The sequence below is a fragment of the Hylobates moloch genome, unplaced genomic scaffold (genome assembly GCF_009828535.3).
Source record: "Hylobates moloch isolate HMO894 unplaced genomic scaffold, HMol_V3 SCAFFOLD_22, whole genome shotgun sequence".
Classification (NCBI taxonomy): Eukaryota; Metazoa; Chordata; class Mammalia; order Primates; family Hylobatidae; genus Hylobates; species Hylobates moloch.
Genome location: NW_026652297.1, coordinates 10959820 through 10973715, shown reverse-complemented (window position 1 = coordinate 10973715; position 13896 = coordinate 10959820). Strand labels below are relative to the sequence as shown.

General features: G+C 40.5%; 1 protein-coding gene across 12 annotated transcripts in view; it reads right to left on the bottom strand.

The window, feature by feature from the left end:
* NMNAT3 (nicotinamide nucleotide adenylyltransferase 3) overlaps window positions 1–13896 on the bottom strand; it is a 110535-nt gene that overhangs the window by 34445 nt on the left and 62194 nt on the right. Inside the window, exons 1-2 of one of the 12 annotated variants that reach the window (XM_058433507.1) lie at window positions 4290–5015; window positions 3088–3258 (exon numbers count right to left, since the gene is read on the bottom strand). The exons of 10 other annotated variants lie outside the window; for them this stretch is intronic. The gene's annotated coding sequence lies outside the window, so the exon portion shown is untranslated. Of the gene's footprint in view, window positions 1–3087; window positions 3259–4289; window positions 5016–13896 lie in introns of those variants that run through there. One more of the 12 variants, XM_058433505.1, reaches the window with a different exon arrangement.

Below are 13896 nucleotides of genomic sequence, written 5' to 3'. Positions count from 1 at the left end.
ATCTGTGATCAAGAAATAAACTGCTTATTCTTGTATGCCATTGAAAATTTGCAGTTTTTATGCAGCTGAAGCTGACCAATATAATGTCTTACCTGAAAACAAACAAAAAAGTGTGTGGATACTATTTTAAGACTTAAATAATTAGAATTAGATAACAGATGAACAGCTCATGGCACTTAGCTTGTGCTTGGCAATCATCACTCCCTCCATTCTCTGGCCTGGTAGGCTCACTAGAGGGGAGAATTGTGACAGATGGTGTTTTCAAAACATGGCCACAGGATCATCTCATCTCCTGGTTTACATGCTCTTCTAGAACCTGGCCACTCTTCCATTGAGAGGTGAAGTCTGTGTTCCTCCTAGGGGGCTGGGGTAGGTATTTGTGACTGCTTTACTCAATGGCAGAAGTGATACTTTGTGACTTCTGAGGCTGGGTCATAAAAATGCCATGCACTTACATCTTATGGTCTTGGGGCACTTGGTTTTAGAACCCAGCTGCCATGAATGGGTTCTAAAAAACGCCCAAACTAGCCTACTCAGAAAGACCCCACAGAGTGGCCACATGCATGTGCTGTGGTCAGTGTCCAACACCCAGCACCAACTGCCAGACACATGAATGAAGAGTCCCTGGATGACTGCAGGGACTCCACTCGGTCACAGTCTTCAAGACTTCTCAGCTGAGTCCCCAGGTATCATGGAGCAGGGACAAGCCACCCAATTGTGCTCTGGTGAAATTCCTGACCCACTGAATCTATGAGCATAACAGAATGGTCAATTTACACCAGTAAGTTTGGGGTGGTTTGTTATATACTGATAACTGGAACAGGAATGGAGATTCAAAAAGGTTATGTGATTTTTCCCATGGTTATACTACCTGAAAATGGTAGGCTTGAGATTCAAACCCAGGTTTGCCCATATTTTTTTCTTTCTACTGCACTGCACTGATGATGGACAGTGAATTTTGGAGGTGTAGTAGCTAAGCCAGGCAGGGCTAAGAAGGGTACCACTAAATAGCTCCACCTCCAACTATGTGTAGCCCCAAACCAGGTCACTCTAAGGTGTGATGGAAAAACTGCCCCTTCTAGAGCTGACCATCCCCCTCAGCAAGACTGGGCCTCAATAAAATGTTATTGCTGCTTAAAATGCTAGCCTCACAAACCGCGAAACGAAGACTTAATAGCATTCCAAACTGTAAAAACTTCATTATTTCCACAGAGAACGGCTTGGCACATTTATCAGCATTTTATTAAAAATTACCATACATATTTAAAACAAAACTACATGTGTCAAAACAATTGAGAAAAGCATTAGGTAATGCTCAGACGTGGCTGCTCTGTAGCACAGACTGGTTACTAATTTGCCTCTTCCCTTTTGTAGACTTCAGTTCCGGGGCTTTTGCTGGGAGAAGCTTGGTGTTTCTTTGGGCACAAGCACAGTCTGGCCTCTACCACCTCATGCACACTTTTGCCCATTTTCTTCTTCTGTTGGTTGTGTTGGCTGAAGTGCACCCTGGGAAACAAAGGCCTTGAAAGATAAAAATCTAAGAGATCAGGAGTAACTGTTGCAAGTGGTGTTAAGAATCAAGTAACAAAGAAGCTGGGGGTAATATAACATGTTAAGAAAAAAACATAAAAAAGACCAGAATCTCAACTAAATGGTTATGCATGCTTTTACAAACAGACTATTGGGATTAAACCTCGCCTCTAAGTGAAGCTTGGAAAATATGGTCTGGCTGTGGCTACTGAGACTTTGAGGCCATTTTAGCAGCATTGTCTTTATTTTGCTCATCAGTCTTCAAGCTTATTTAATGTTTTGCATCTTTTTTTGTTTCTCCAGAGAGCTCTTCACCTGTGTGATTCAAATGAATTTGAGACCACCTATTTACTGCCCCACCCTGTGTCCTGCTGGCCAGAAGTGCCCATCAGTTTCAAAGGCCTCTGTGTGACTGGATTGAGGAAGCCAAGAGCAGGGAGAAGAATAGATGCAGGTCTTCCCATTACTCCAAAATGGAGCCTGGCCCTCTGGCAGCACAGTCGGCCAGCTGGGACCACGGTGGCCATTACTGGAAGTGTGATCATCCGCTCTCTCTCCTCAGTGCCCTTGGAATATGTGCTCTTCTGTCTGCCTTCAATTTCTCTTACTTCTTTGTGTGTGAAGAGTCTTCCCTTCAATCAGCAAACTCTTCCTGCACACTATAAAGCCCACTTTGGTCTTCAGAATCTTTCAGTGCCTGAGCTTGTCAGTATGAGGTTTCTCTTTCTTTATTTCCAAATGTCCTGCTTTCTTTGTGTGCAATTTCTTAAGGATTTGGCAAAGTAAACAACAAAGCAGCAATATTTCATAGGGTTTAGACTTCCCTTTGGTCCCGGATAGAAAGGATTTTTTTTTTTTTTTTTTTTTTGACGGAGTTTTGCTCTTGTAGCCCTGGCTAGAGTGCAATGGCACAATCTTGGCTCACTGTAACCGCTGCCTCCTGGGTTCAAGGGATTCTCCTGCCTCAGCCTTCCGAGTAGCTGGGATTACAGGCACCCACCACCACGCCGGCTAGTTTTTTTTTGTATTTCTTAGGACAGACAGCATTTCACCATGTTGGTCAGGCTGGTCTCGAACTCCTGACCTCAGGTGATCAATTCGCCTTGGCTTCCCAAAGTGCTGGGATTACAGGCCTGCCACCTAGATCTATTCTTCTCCCTGCTCCTGGCTTCTTCAATCCAGTCACACAGAGGACTTTGAAATTGATGCTTGCCACCACACCTGGCAGAAAGGATGTTTTTGTTTCTTCTTTCTCCTGTTCCTTTCTCTGCAATCATCTCTCTGAGTCTCAGACATGTGGCACTGGTTGGCTGGCAGCACCTTCTGTGTGTCTGAGCCCTTACAATGCTTCCAGAGGAGGGGGTGCTCCGTTGGGGTCCTGCCTGCTTTTGGAGTATTAGAATCTCCTTTTTTGCATGCCTCTGTCTCCCATCATTTAACACCCAGCTGTGTCTCTCTGCCCACTGACCAGAATCTTTTCGCAGTAGGTGAGTTTTAAGAAGCACTCACCAGAACTCCCAAATGCTAGGGTCTCATGGCCCCTCAAAAACTCATTACCTTCTCTTTGGGGTCCTCAGACCTGGCAGGAACCTCACATAGGAAGAAAGGCAGCCAGGGAGCAGGCAGTGAGGACAGGTTGTAATCAGGCAGTTCTGGCTGGGCATGAAGTCTGCTCCTGCTGAAGGCAAGCTGCTCAATGCTGCACTGGACATCCTCCACATGTGGAATCTAGGCAAAGCAGCACTGTCCTCTATTAACAAATAACTGAGCCTGGGCAATCTGTTACTTCAATATCCTTTCAAGCCAGGCTTTGCAGTAACAGGAATCTGAGGTCCAGCATGCAGAGACAGACCTAAATGTGAGCCTCTGCTACTTATGAGCTGTGTGACCTGGGGCAAATTACCTAACCTCTCTATACCCTATTCCCTTCATTTGTGCAAAAAGAATAAATAATACCACACACTTCGGAGGCATGGCATAAGTCTCAAATGACTAATGTAGGGATAGTTCAGGGGCAGTTACATGGTTGGAGAGCACACTAGAAATATCAGTAGAAGCTGAATTTTCCCCTACCTGCCTCCTTGTTTTCACTACAAATAGCATTTCCTTTCCTGCTTTTAAGGCAAGAGGGGAACACATTGATTCTTTAGCAGACAGTTTAGCATGTACTTCAAGCCAGAGAGTGTACCAGCGCTGTGGATCCAGAAATAAATATGATGGGAGCCCTGCCCTCACAGGATGGGGTTGGGGGTGGGGGATAAAGTCCTAAGGGAGATGGACAGTCACCACATGGGTAGTCACTGCTGGGCAGAAACACATGAGGCAAGCATCAGGAGCCCAAAAGAAAGAAGCTCTGAACAGGTTGGAACACGTTTTCTGGAGGATGGGACATTGAAACTGAATCCCCTACAATGTTGAAGGCAGATGGTAACCTAAGAAAGGTAAAGCCTTGTTAATCAAATCAATTCTTTTCACTTTAACTGTATTGGAAAGATACTTTAAAAAACCTTCATAACAACTGAAGCTCGATGATGCCTTGATTCTGCATTAATATCCTTGCCCATTTCTTGATACGTTTTCAATTTACCTTCATGGTAATTTACACTCAAGGAAACTGTCCAAGATATGCAGGGGATTCAATAAAATAGGTCATGGAGTTAAATGCTGTGGTGAAACACAGGGCTTAATTTTATGGATAAAGTGTAAACTGCTTAGCTGCCTTTTTTGCATTATTCATGTTAAGACTAATGATTACTCACTAAATGGGAAGGAATCACTGTAGAAATCAGGAAGCCATTTTCTTAATTCTTTAAGCGCATCTGGTGGAGTTGTGGACTCTGCCCTTGAGGTTAACAACATTGTATTAGGGAAGAGACCTGCTTGGCCCACCAGTCAACCTCCCTTGCCTGGGCTGCTCCTGAAACTGCTACGCGAACAGGAAGCTTAAAACAAGATTTTTTCCTAAAATTGACATTGGGTAGAATGAGCAGGATAGAAGACAATATATTAATGTCAGTTCCTTCTGGTATTTTTCAAAGTGAAGTCTGCATTGATGTCATTGACAAAAATGCAAATTCCAGATTGTAACCAAATATGCTTACTGGCAGTGAGGTTTAGGCACTTTAATTATTCACAAGCATCCCAGGCAATTCTTATGTGCTAGTGGAGAACCACAGATTGGCATTGGCTGTAGAGAGACCACTTCCTTTCAGTCATCCAAGGTTATTTTATTAACCTAGCACTGGGCTCCAACATAAACAAGGGCTACTTTTCTATAATGATCAAATTACTAATTTTAGAAGTATAGAATAAAAGGATATGGGTTTCTTAGATTGTAAATGTTTTACGCAGTTAATGTAATTTCATTTTTGAGGTTTGTTTCTAATAATACTCTTAATTTACATGTCTAATGGATTCCTTGTACACAATTCTGATTATGTAAATTTAAGATGATCTTTTCCTTTTAATTGTGATGTTAGGGTGTCAATTTTGGATCTTTCCTGCTTTCTCTTGTGGGCTATAAATTTCCCTCTACACACTGCTTTGAACATGTCCCAGAGATTCTGGTATGTTGTGTCTTTGTTCTCGTTGGTTTCAAAGAACATCTTTATTTCTGCCTTCATTTCATTATGTACCCAATAGTCATTCAGGAGCAGGTTGTTCAGTTTCCATGTAGTTGAGCAGTTTTGAGTCAGTTTCTTAATCCTGAGTTCTAGTTTGATTGCACTGTGGTCTGAGAGACAGTTTGTTATAATTTCTGTTCTTTTACATTTGCTGAGGAGAGCTTTACTTCCAACTATGTGGTCAATTTTGGAATAGGTGTGGTGTGGTGCTGAAAAAAATGTATATTCTGTTGATTTGGGGTGGAGAGTTCTGTAGATGTCTATTAGGTCCACTTTGTGTAGAGCTGAGTTCAATTCCTGGATATCCTTGTTAACTTTCTGTCTCGTTGATCTGTCTAATGTTGACAGTGGGGTGTTAAAATCTCCCATTATTATTGTGTGGGAGTTTAAGTCCCTTTGTAGGTCACTCAGGACTTGCTTTATGAATCTGGGTGCTCCTGTGTTGGGTGCATATATATTTAGGATAGTTAGCTCTTCTTGTTGAATTGATCCCTTTACCATTATGTAATGGTCTTCTTTGTCTCTTTTGATCTTTGTTGGTTTAAAGTCTATTTTATCAGAGACTAGGATTGCAACCCCTGCCTTTTTTTGTTTTCCATTTGCTTGATAGATCTTCCTCCATCCCTTTATTTTGAGTCTATGTGTGTCTCTGCACGTGAGATGGGTTTCCTGAATACAGCACACTGATGGGTCCTGACTCCTTATCCAGTTTGCCAGTCTGTGTCTTTTAATTGGAGCATTTAGCCCATTTACATTTAAGGTTAATATTGTTATGTGTGAATCTGATCCTGTCATTATGATGTTAGTTGGTTATTTTGCTCGTTAGTTGATGCAGTTTCTTCCTAGCTTCGATGGTCTTTACAATTTGGCATGTTTTTGCAGTGGCTGGTACCGGGTGTTCCTTTCCATGTTTAGTGCTTCCTTCAGGAGCTCTTTTAGGGCAGGCCTGGTGGTGACAAAATCACTCAGCATTTGCTTGTCTGTAAAGTATTTTATTTCTCCTTCACTTATGAAGCTCAGTTTGGCTGGATATGAAATTCTGGGTTGAAAATTCTTTTCTTTAAGAATGTTGAATATTGGCCCCCACTCTCTTCTGGCTTGTAGGGTTTCTGCTGAGCAATCCACTGTTAGTCTGATGGGCTTCCCCATCAAAAAGTGGGCAAAGGACATGAACAGACACTTCTCAAAAGAAAACATTTATGCAGCCAAAAAACACATGAAGAAATGCTCATCATCACTGGCCATCAGAGAAATGCAAATCAAATCCACAGTGAGATACCATCTCACACCAGTTAGGATGGCCATCATTAAAAAATCAGGAAACAACAGGTGCTGGAGAGGATGTGGAGAAATAGGAACACTTTTACACTGTTGGTGGGACTGTAAACTAGTTCAACCATTGTGGAAGTCAGTGTGGCGATTCCTCAGGGATCTAGAACTAGAAATACCATTTGATCCAGCCATCCCATTACTGGGTATATACCCAAAGGACTATAAATCATGCTGCTATAAAGACACATGCACACGTATGTTTATTGCGGCACTATTCACAATAGCAAAGAGTTGGAACCAACCCAAATGTCCAACAACGATAGACTGGATTAAGAAAATGTGGCACATATACACCATGGAATACTATGCAGCCATAAAAAATGATGAGTTCATGTCCTTTGTAGGGACATGGATGAAACTGGAAACCATCATTCTCAGTAAACTATCGCAAGAACAAAAAACCAAACACCGCATGTTCTCACTCATAGGTGGGAATTGAACAATGAGAACTCATGGACACAGGAAGGGGAACATCACACTCCAGGGACTGTTGTGGGGTTGGGGGAGCGGGGAGGGACAGCATTAGGAGATATACCTAATGCTAAATGACGAGTTAATGGGTGCAGGAAATCAACATGGCACATGGATACATATGTAACAAACCTGCACATTGTGCACATGTACCCTAAAACCTAAAGTATAATAATAAAAAAAAAGATGATCTTTTCCACTTTGCAATACAAGACATTTAAAATAACCTAAAGTTGCCCATTCTCACTAAGCACCTGAAAATTAGTCCCTGTGGGGAAACTTTAAGTTTTATTTTTCTTTTTATTTCAAGTGTTGTTTATATTGTTTCTCTAACTGTTCTACCTAATGGTTGATAGGTACCTACCTTCCCCAAAGAAACAGGGTTAAGTGATCAAATATGTTTGGGAAACACGAGGGCAGACAAAGTGAAACAGACTTTTACTGCAGATTGCAGATCATTTGAGAGCCCTTAATGTGCACAGTAATTCTCCAAGAAGAGGACAGAAGTCCCTGGGCTTCCCACGCTTGTTTAGTTTTTATGGATCCCTCTGCTGGATGAGTGTTCACAGGACCACACTTTGTGAAATACTCAGTCAGCTCTATCAGCAAATTATATCAGGGGAATTGGTTGCTTTCATTTGGATGGTTTGCCCATGTTACCCAGACTTAGGAAGATATTTTACAATGTGGGGTGTATATGAGATATTTGGGGGCATTTTCTCCAATATCAACTTCCTACTTCTGAAATTCAGGTTAAAACACTGACCTAAATTACGGAAATCACAATCTACTTCATCATCACCAACAGTGCCACCATCATCAAATCATGATCAGCATCAACCAACATGATGATTCCCACTACCACTATCACATTAATAGCACCACTACCATCCTACCATGCCCAGCAAGACAACTGCCATCACGGTCACTATGACCAACACCATATTACCACCACTGCCACTAATATGCCCCATTGCTATGCCAATAACCACTAACACCATTACCACCACACTCCAACTAACCAATGCTGCTGCCATCATTACTGCCATGATCTGTACTACCACCACTGCCACTAGTGCAAACATCACCACCACTGCTGTTAAAGCAGCCACCACCACTGCACCCACTGTTGCCACTGTCCTTTCCACATCCAGATGAAGAAAGAAGAGGAGATAGAAAGCATAGTTTCATTATTCTAGGTTGTATTCAAAGGTTGGTCACTAGATATAATTGCACATATGTTCTCCTAGTTACTATGGCATCCCAATAGCCATCAAGTGGAACCAGACATGGTATCACAGCAGAATCCTGAGGTCTAAGGTCTAGTTTAAATAAGACTTCTGATCCAAGGCAGGGGTCCCTCAATTACCTCTATGACAGGAGGCAAAGATGTCACACAGGGCTGCATGTCAGCTAAACTCATTGGAAGATTCATTTCTGCCTTCATAAATGTGGACACTGGGCTTCAGCTAGTTGTAAGGCAGCAGCCCCTGGTGCGAGCCACGTAGCAACTAGAGGGGCTTTAAAATCAGCACAAAATTAAGTTTTATTGCTGCTTTGAGGAATGTTCAGGTTGGTGGGAGGGGATTACAGCAGACAAGTGTTTAATTTACTCAACTATATGCTCAAGTTTATGTAACTGAGCTATGTTAAAGTTACATTTTATGTATGCATTGCTGTATATATTGCACATATATAAATGTACAATAATAATAAAGAGTGGCATATATGAGTCTCAGGAATTGTGCCAAAGGCTTTACATATACTCTCTTTAATCCTTTTAACTCCTGTATGAAAGGAGTGTGACTGTCATTCTCATTTTCCTAATGAACAAACTGTGGCATGAAGAGGTTAAATAATTAGCCTAAGCTTACAAAGCTAATTAACTGTGAGACTAAGATCTAAACCCAGGTAGTCTGGTTCCAGGGTCCATGATCTTAACAACACTCTACATTTTTAACACACTGTCTGCACATTGTCTACACACAGATGCAGTGTGTGTACATCAGTTGTATATATATATATATATCATCTTGCATGAGGTAATTTAAGGGATGTTCAAGGATATTGTTGATTATATGCAATTTATCTTGTGCTGATTTTTAAGCCTAGTCCCAGAGGAAATGCAAGTTCACTGAAATCAAAGGGGGAAAAAAAAAGACACGAAAAACCAACAAGTGCAAAGCAATGTGGTGCAAACTGTGGTGGCAGAGCAACAACCACTCTCAGCAAAATCCTCATTAATTCATGCCAGTAAGTATGCAGTGAGGAGCTGCAGTATGCAGGGCACTGGGTGGGGCGATGCCAGCCCTCCTGATCCTTATCCCATAACTTATCAGGTGTGTTCAAGTTCTTAGTGCGTCTCAGGAAAAAATATCTCAGGTTTGAATTGCTGCAAAGTTTTTCAAGCACATCCACAGATAGCAAGACCCACTGGAGGCAGATCAGCGATGAGTCTGAGGGCGGCGCAAAGGGTGCTACCAGGTGATCATCAATCCTTCCTCCTCATCCTTATTCATTCCTTAGACATCTTGATATTAGAAATTATTGGTTTGTGAATGCACCTATTGTTAACTCTTTCAATATACAAATACATGCAAACATATGTATATTCTACATATATGGACAGGCACAGATTTTTTAAGTTGGGCTCCCTCAAACAATTAATCTGTGAGGGTATAAACCCATTCCACAATGTCCACAGTGGGGCCAAAACCACTTTTGAGGTGATCAACTCTATGCTGGGAGCAGGGCAGTTCTGGGCTGAACTCAAAGATGCTTTTCAGCTCTAAAGTACCATCATCATCTTCATCCTCATCTTCCTCTCCTTTTCTCTTAAGTGCCCAGAATGTGCCAGGCTCTATGCTGTTTACAGGGTTTATATTCTCACAAAAATCTCAAAAGCCAATTGCCAGAATTTCTCTAAAGTTTCTTAATTGTTTTGGCACAGGCTGGAAATGGTAGTGCTTGGATTTGAAAGCAGGCCCATTTGCCTGGCTTTGAAGGTTTTTTTTTTTTATGTTTTCGGTGCTTGTTTTTACCATACTACGCACCTCTTAAATTCTTCATCTCTAAAATGGGGGAGGCGGCAATAATGCCAACCTCATGGGATTGTTTTGGCAATTAAAAAACAATGTAAAAATCTTTCTGTAAAATTTAAAGAGCCATGCACGTATAACATTACTATTATTTTGGTTTCGTGTGTTTTTTTTTCTGTAACAAATTTACTTAAATATCTAGATAATAACTTCAACATCATTGCCTTCCTTTGTAATTCTACATATTTTATTTTTAAATAATTTTAGACTTATAAGTGTTTTAAAGATAGTACAAAGAGTTCCCATATATCCTTTATTCAGTTTCTACTAATGTTAATAACTTACATAACCATGGTACAGTGATCTGAACCAGGAAATTAACATTAATTCAACACTGATCTAGAGACATCATTTCTATTTCCCTGTTGTTCCACGGTTCAATCTAGGATCTCACATTGCACATAGTTGTCCTGTATCTACAGTCTCTGCTAAACAAGGACAGCTCCTCAGTCTTCAGCACCTGGGCTCTTACAAAGAGCACTGGCCAGTTATTTTGTAGAACATCCCTCAGTTCGATTGGTGTTCTCTCGTGATTAGATTAAGCTTATTCACCTTAGGCAAGAATACCTCAGAACTGATGCTGTGCTCTTCTCAATACATCCTACGCCAGAGGGTACATGATGTTGATTTGTCTTGATTTTGGTCATATTAACATCCTACGCCAGAGGGTACATGATGTTGATTTGTCTTGATTTTGGTCATATTAACTTTGATACTTGGTTGAGTGGTATATTCTAGATTTCTCCACATAAGTTACTATTTCCCCCTGCGTATCTGTAAATAATATGTGTCCTGTAAGAAAACACTTTGAGATTCTGTAAATATCCTGATTCCCATCATATTTTGCCTACTAATCCTAGCATCCATTGATGATTCTGCTCTGTAACAATTATTACTGTTATATTAGTTTGTAAAATAGTGATTTTCTATTTCTGACATTCTTTCTACAATATTAATTAGTATTCTACTGTAAGGAAGGACTGATCTTTCTCCTGCATTTCTGTATTCATCTAATCATTTATTTTTGTCAATATGGATCCATGGGTACTTATTTTATTCTGTGGGGTGTAATCCATTATCATTATTTATTTTATTCCTCAAATTATCCCAGATTTGCCCAATGAAAGCTCCTTTAAGTTGGCTCCTGTGGCTTTTTTACATTCTCCCATCATTTAAGCATTTCCTTGCTTTCAGAACTGCAGGATGTTCAGGCTTATCTTGTAAGCTCCCTGCCCCAGCCCTGGAATCAACCATTTCTCCAAGGAGCCCTGGTTTCTTTTATTGAAGAATGGCATTTAGAAACCAAGGGGACTAGCTGTACTCATTGCTACTGGGGTTTCATGGTTTCTAAGCCCTCTTAGAGGGCAAAGCTAGAAAATTTTATATAAATATATAATTATATTAATTATATCTGCAACTATCTGTATCTGTCTATCCTCAAATGTGTACACACACCACTCTGCATTTATTTCTAAAACTATCCATCTGTATATATATTGAAAACTGTTCATACTGAAACCTCCAATTCCAATACAACACCAAAGAGTTTATTTTAGCCTCCTCTCCTTTATTCATAATTCCTTTCTTCAACTTAAGAAACCTGGCTCGATTATCTACAATCATTTACTCATTTGCTCAATCTTAGTACTTACGTAAAATAGTTTTAAAATTGCTCATCCACACCCCTGTGGAAAACAAATTACTAACTAGTGAACAGGACTTGCGTACACCTTTTCTTGTCCTTAGCCTTGCAGTATCCAATCACAATGCTGCTTTCCATATTACCGAGGTTATTTTCTTTCCTACTGCCCTCAGTGTGGCTATGTATTCATTTGTAATAGAGCCAGGCTCATTTGTTATTGTTTGCATTTTATCTTGGGTTCCCCTTGCATCCTGATTGGCTTTCATTGTATATTTAGTTTTTCTGGCATGTGATCCCATTGTTCTAATAGTCAGAGCTATATAAAGAGGAACACTCAGAGAAGGGTCTCTCTGCCCTCATCCTATCTTCTACCCCTTTGCCATTTCCCCATTCTTTCTATTCTGTTCCCATCTACCCCTTGTAAGCCACCAATTTCATTAGTTTATAAAATCTATTCTTAAATGATTTTGTCCTTTTAAGATTTATTTTCCCTATAATTATCAGTAACTCATAAATTTCCCCAAGGCCTACCTCTGTCTTGACAACACCATCTTTAGGAATATTTATACAGACGCATCTATTCAATTCACTTTAATTAATGTCTTTGTGCTGTTGGGAATTTTACGTCACTCTGTTTTATCTGATGCATCCTGGGTTTTCTGAATGCTCTTTGCATGGTTTCTCTTTATGGTCTGTTTAGCAAAGAAGCCAACTGCTGGTGCTCCACTCTGAATGATCATCGCTTCCCATTTGGAAGACAAAGATGGTTACTGGCCTTAGCATATTAACCCTGGAGCTTCCTCCTCAGGAAGTGAAGAGTTGCGCTTGGCTGGCTGGTATAGCAGCAGCGACAGCAGCAGAGACAGTATGGCCTGCTCAGAAGGGGCGCCCTAGGTGCCAAGGACAAGGGCACTGGCTTTGCATTCTTTGAGACTGGGGCTTTACCTAACACTTGCAAAACTTATTACCCCTCCAGTCCTCAAGTTTCCTTGTACCTATAGAATAGGAATGTTAAAACTTACTTCACAGGACTGTTTTGAGGATGAAGTGGCTATTTGAAAGCTCGGGCATTGGAAGAAGTCCAGTGAAGGAGAGTGTCACTTCCTCACTTCACCCTATCATGCTTAATTAACATTTAATTAATCAAATATGTTGTTTCTTTTTTTTGTATTTTTTTAAACTGAGATAAATGTAGATTTACATGTAGTTGTAGAAATAATACAGAATTATCCCGTGTACCCCTTACCTAGTTACCCCCAATGGTAACATCTTGCAATATTATACCACAGTGTCACAACCAGGATATTCAGATAGATGTCATCCACTGATCTTACTCAGAATTCACTTATTTTCCATACATTCCTTTGATTGTGTGGTAGTTCCATGAAATTTCATCCCATCTGTAGTTTTCATGTAACCATCGCCACAGTCAAGGCACAGAATGCTTCACTTCCATCACTATAAGGAACCCTTGTATTGCCCTTTTATAACCACACCCACTTCTCTCCTGTCTCCCAAACTCCATCTCTAATCCCTGTTAACCACTAATATGTTCCTTACTTACACAATTTTATCATTTCAAGAAAGTTACAGATTGAATCACATAGTATGTAACCTTTTAGGATTGGTGTTTTTCACTCAGCATTATTCCCTGGAGATCATCCAAGTTGTTGCATGAATAATTTGTTTCTTTTATTGCTGGGGAGTAGTCTATGGTATGGATGTATCACAGTTTAATTATTCGCCCCTTGAAGGACATTTGGGTGGTTTCTAGTTTCTGGCTATTATAAATGAAACTGTGATGAACATTTGTGTACAGGTTTCTGTGTGAACACAAGTTTTCATTTCTCTGGGATAAATGCCCACGAGTGCAACTGCTGGGTCATATGGCAATTGCATGTTTAGTTTTACAAGAAACTGCCAAACTGCTTTCCAGAGTGGCTGTGCCATTTTAAATTCCCTCCAGCAATTGTAAGAGGTGCAGTTTCTCGGCATTCTTTCCAGAATTTGATGGTGTTGCTATTTTTTATCTTAGCCATTTTGGCAGGTGTGTAGTAATATCTTATTGTGGGTTTTAAGTTGCATTTCCCTAATTGTTAATGTTGTTAAATATTTTCTCATGTGCTTATCTGCTATCTGTGTATCCTCTTCGTGAAATTGTTCTTCATGTATTTTGCTCATTTCCTGATTGTGTTTTAAT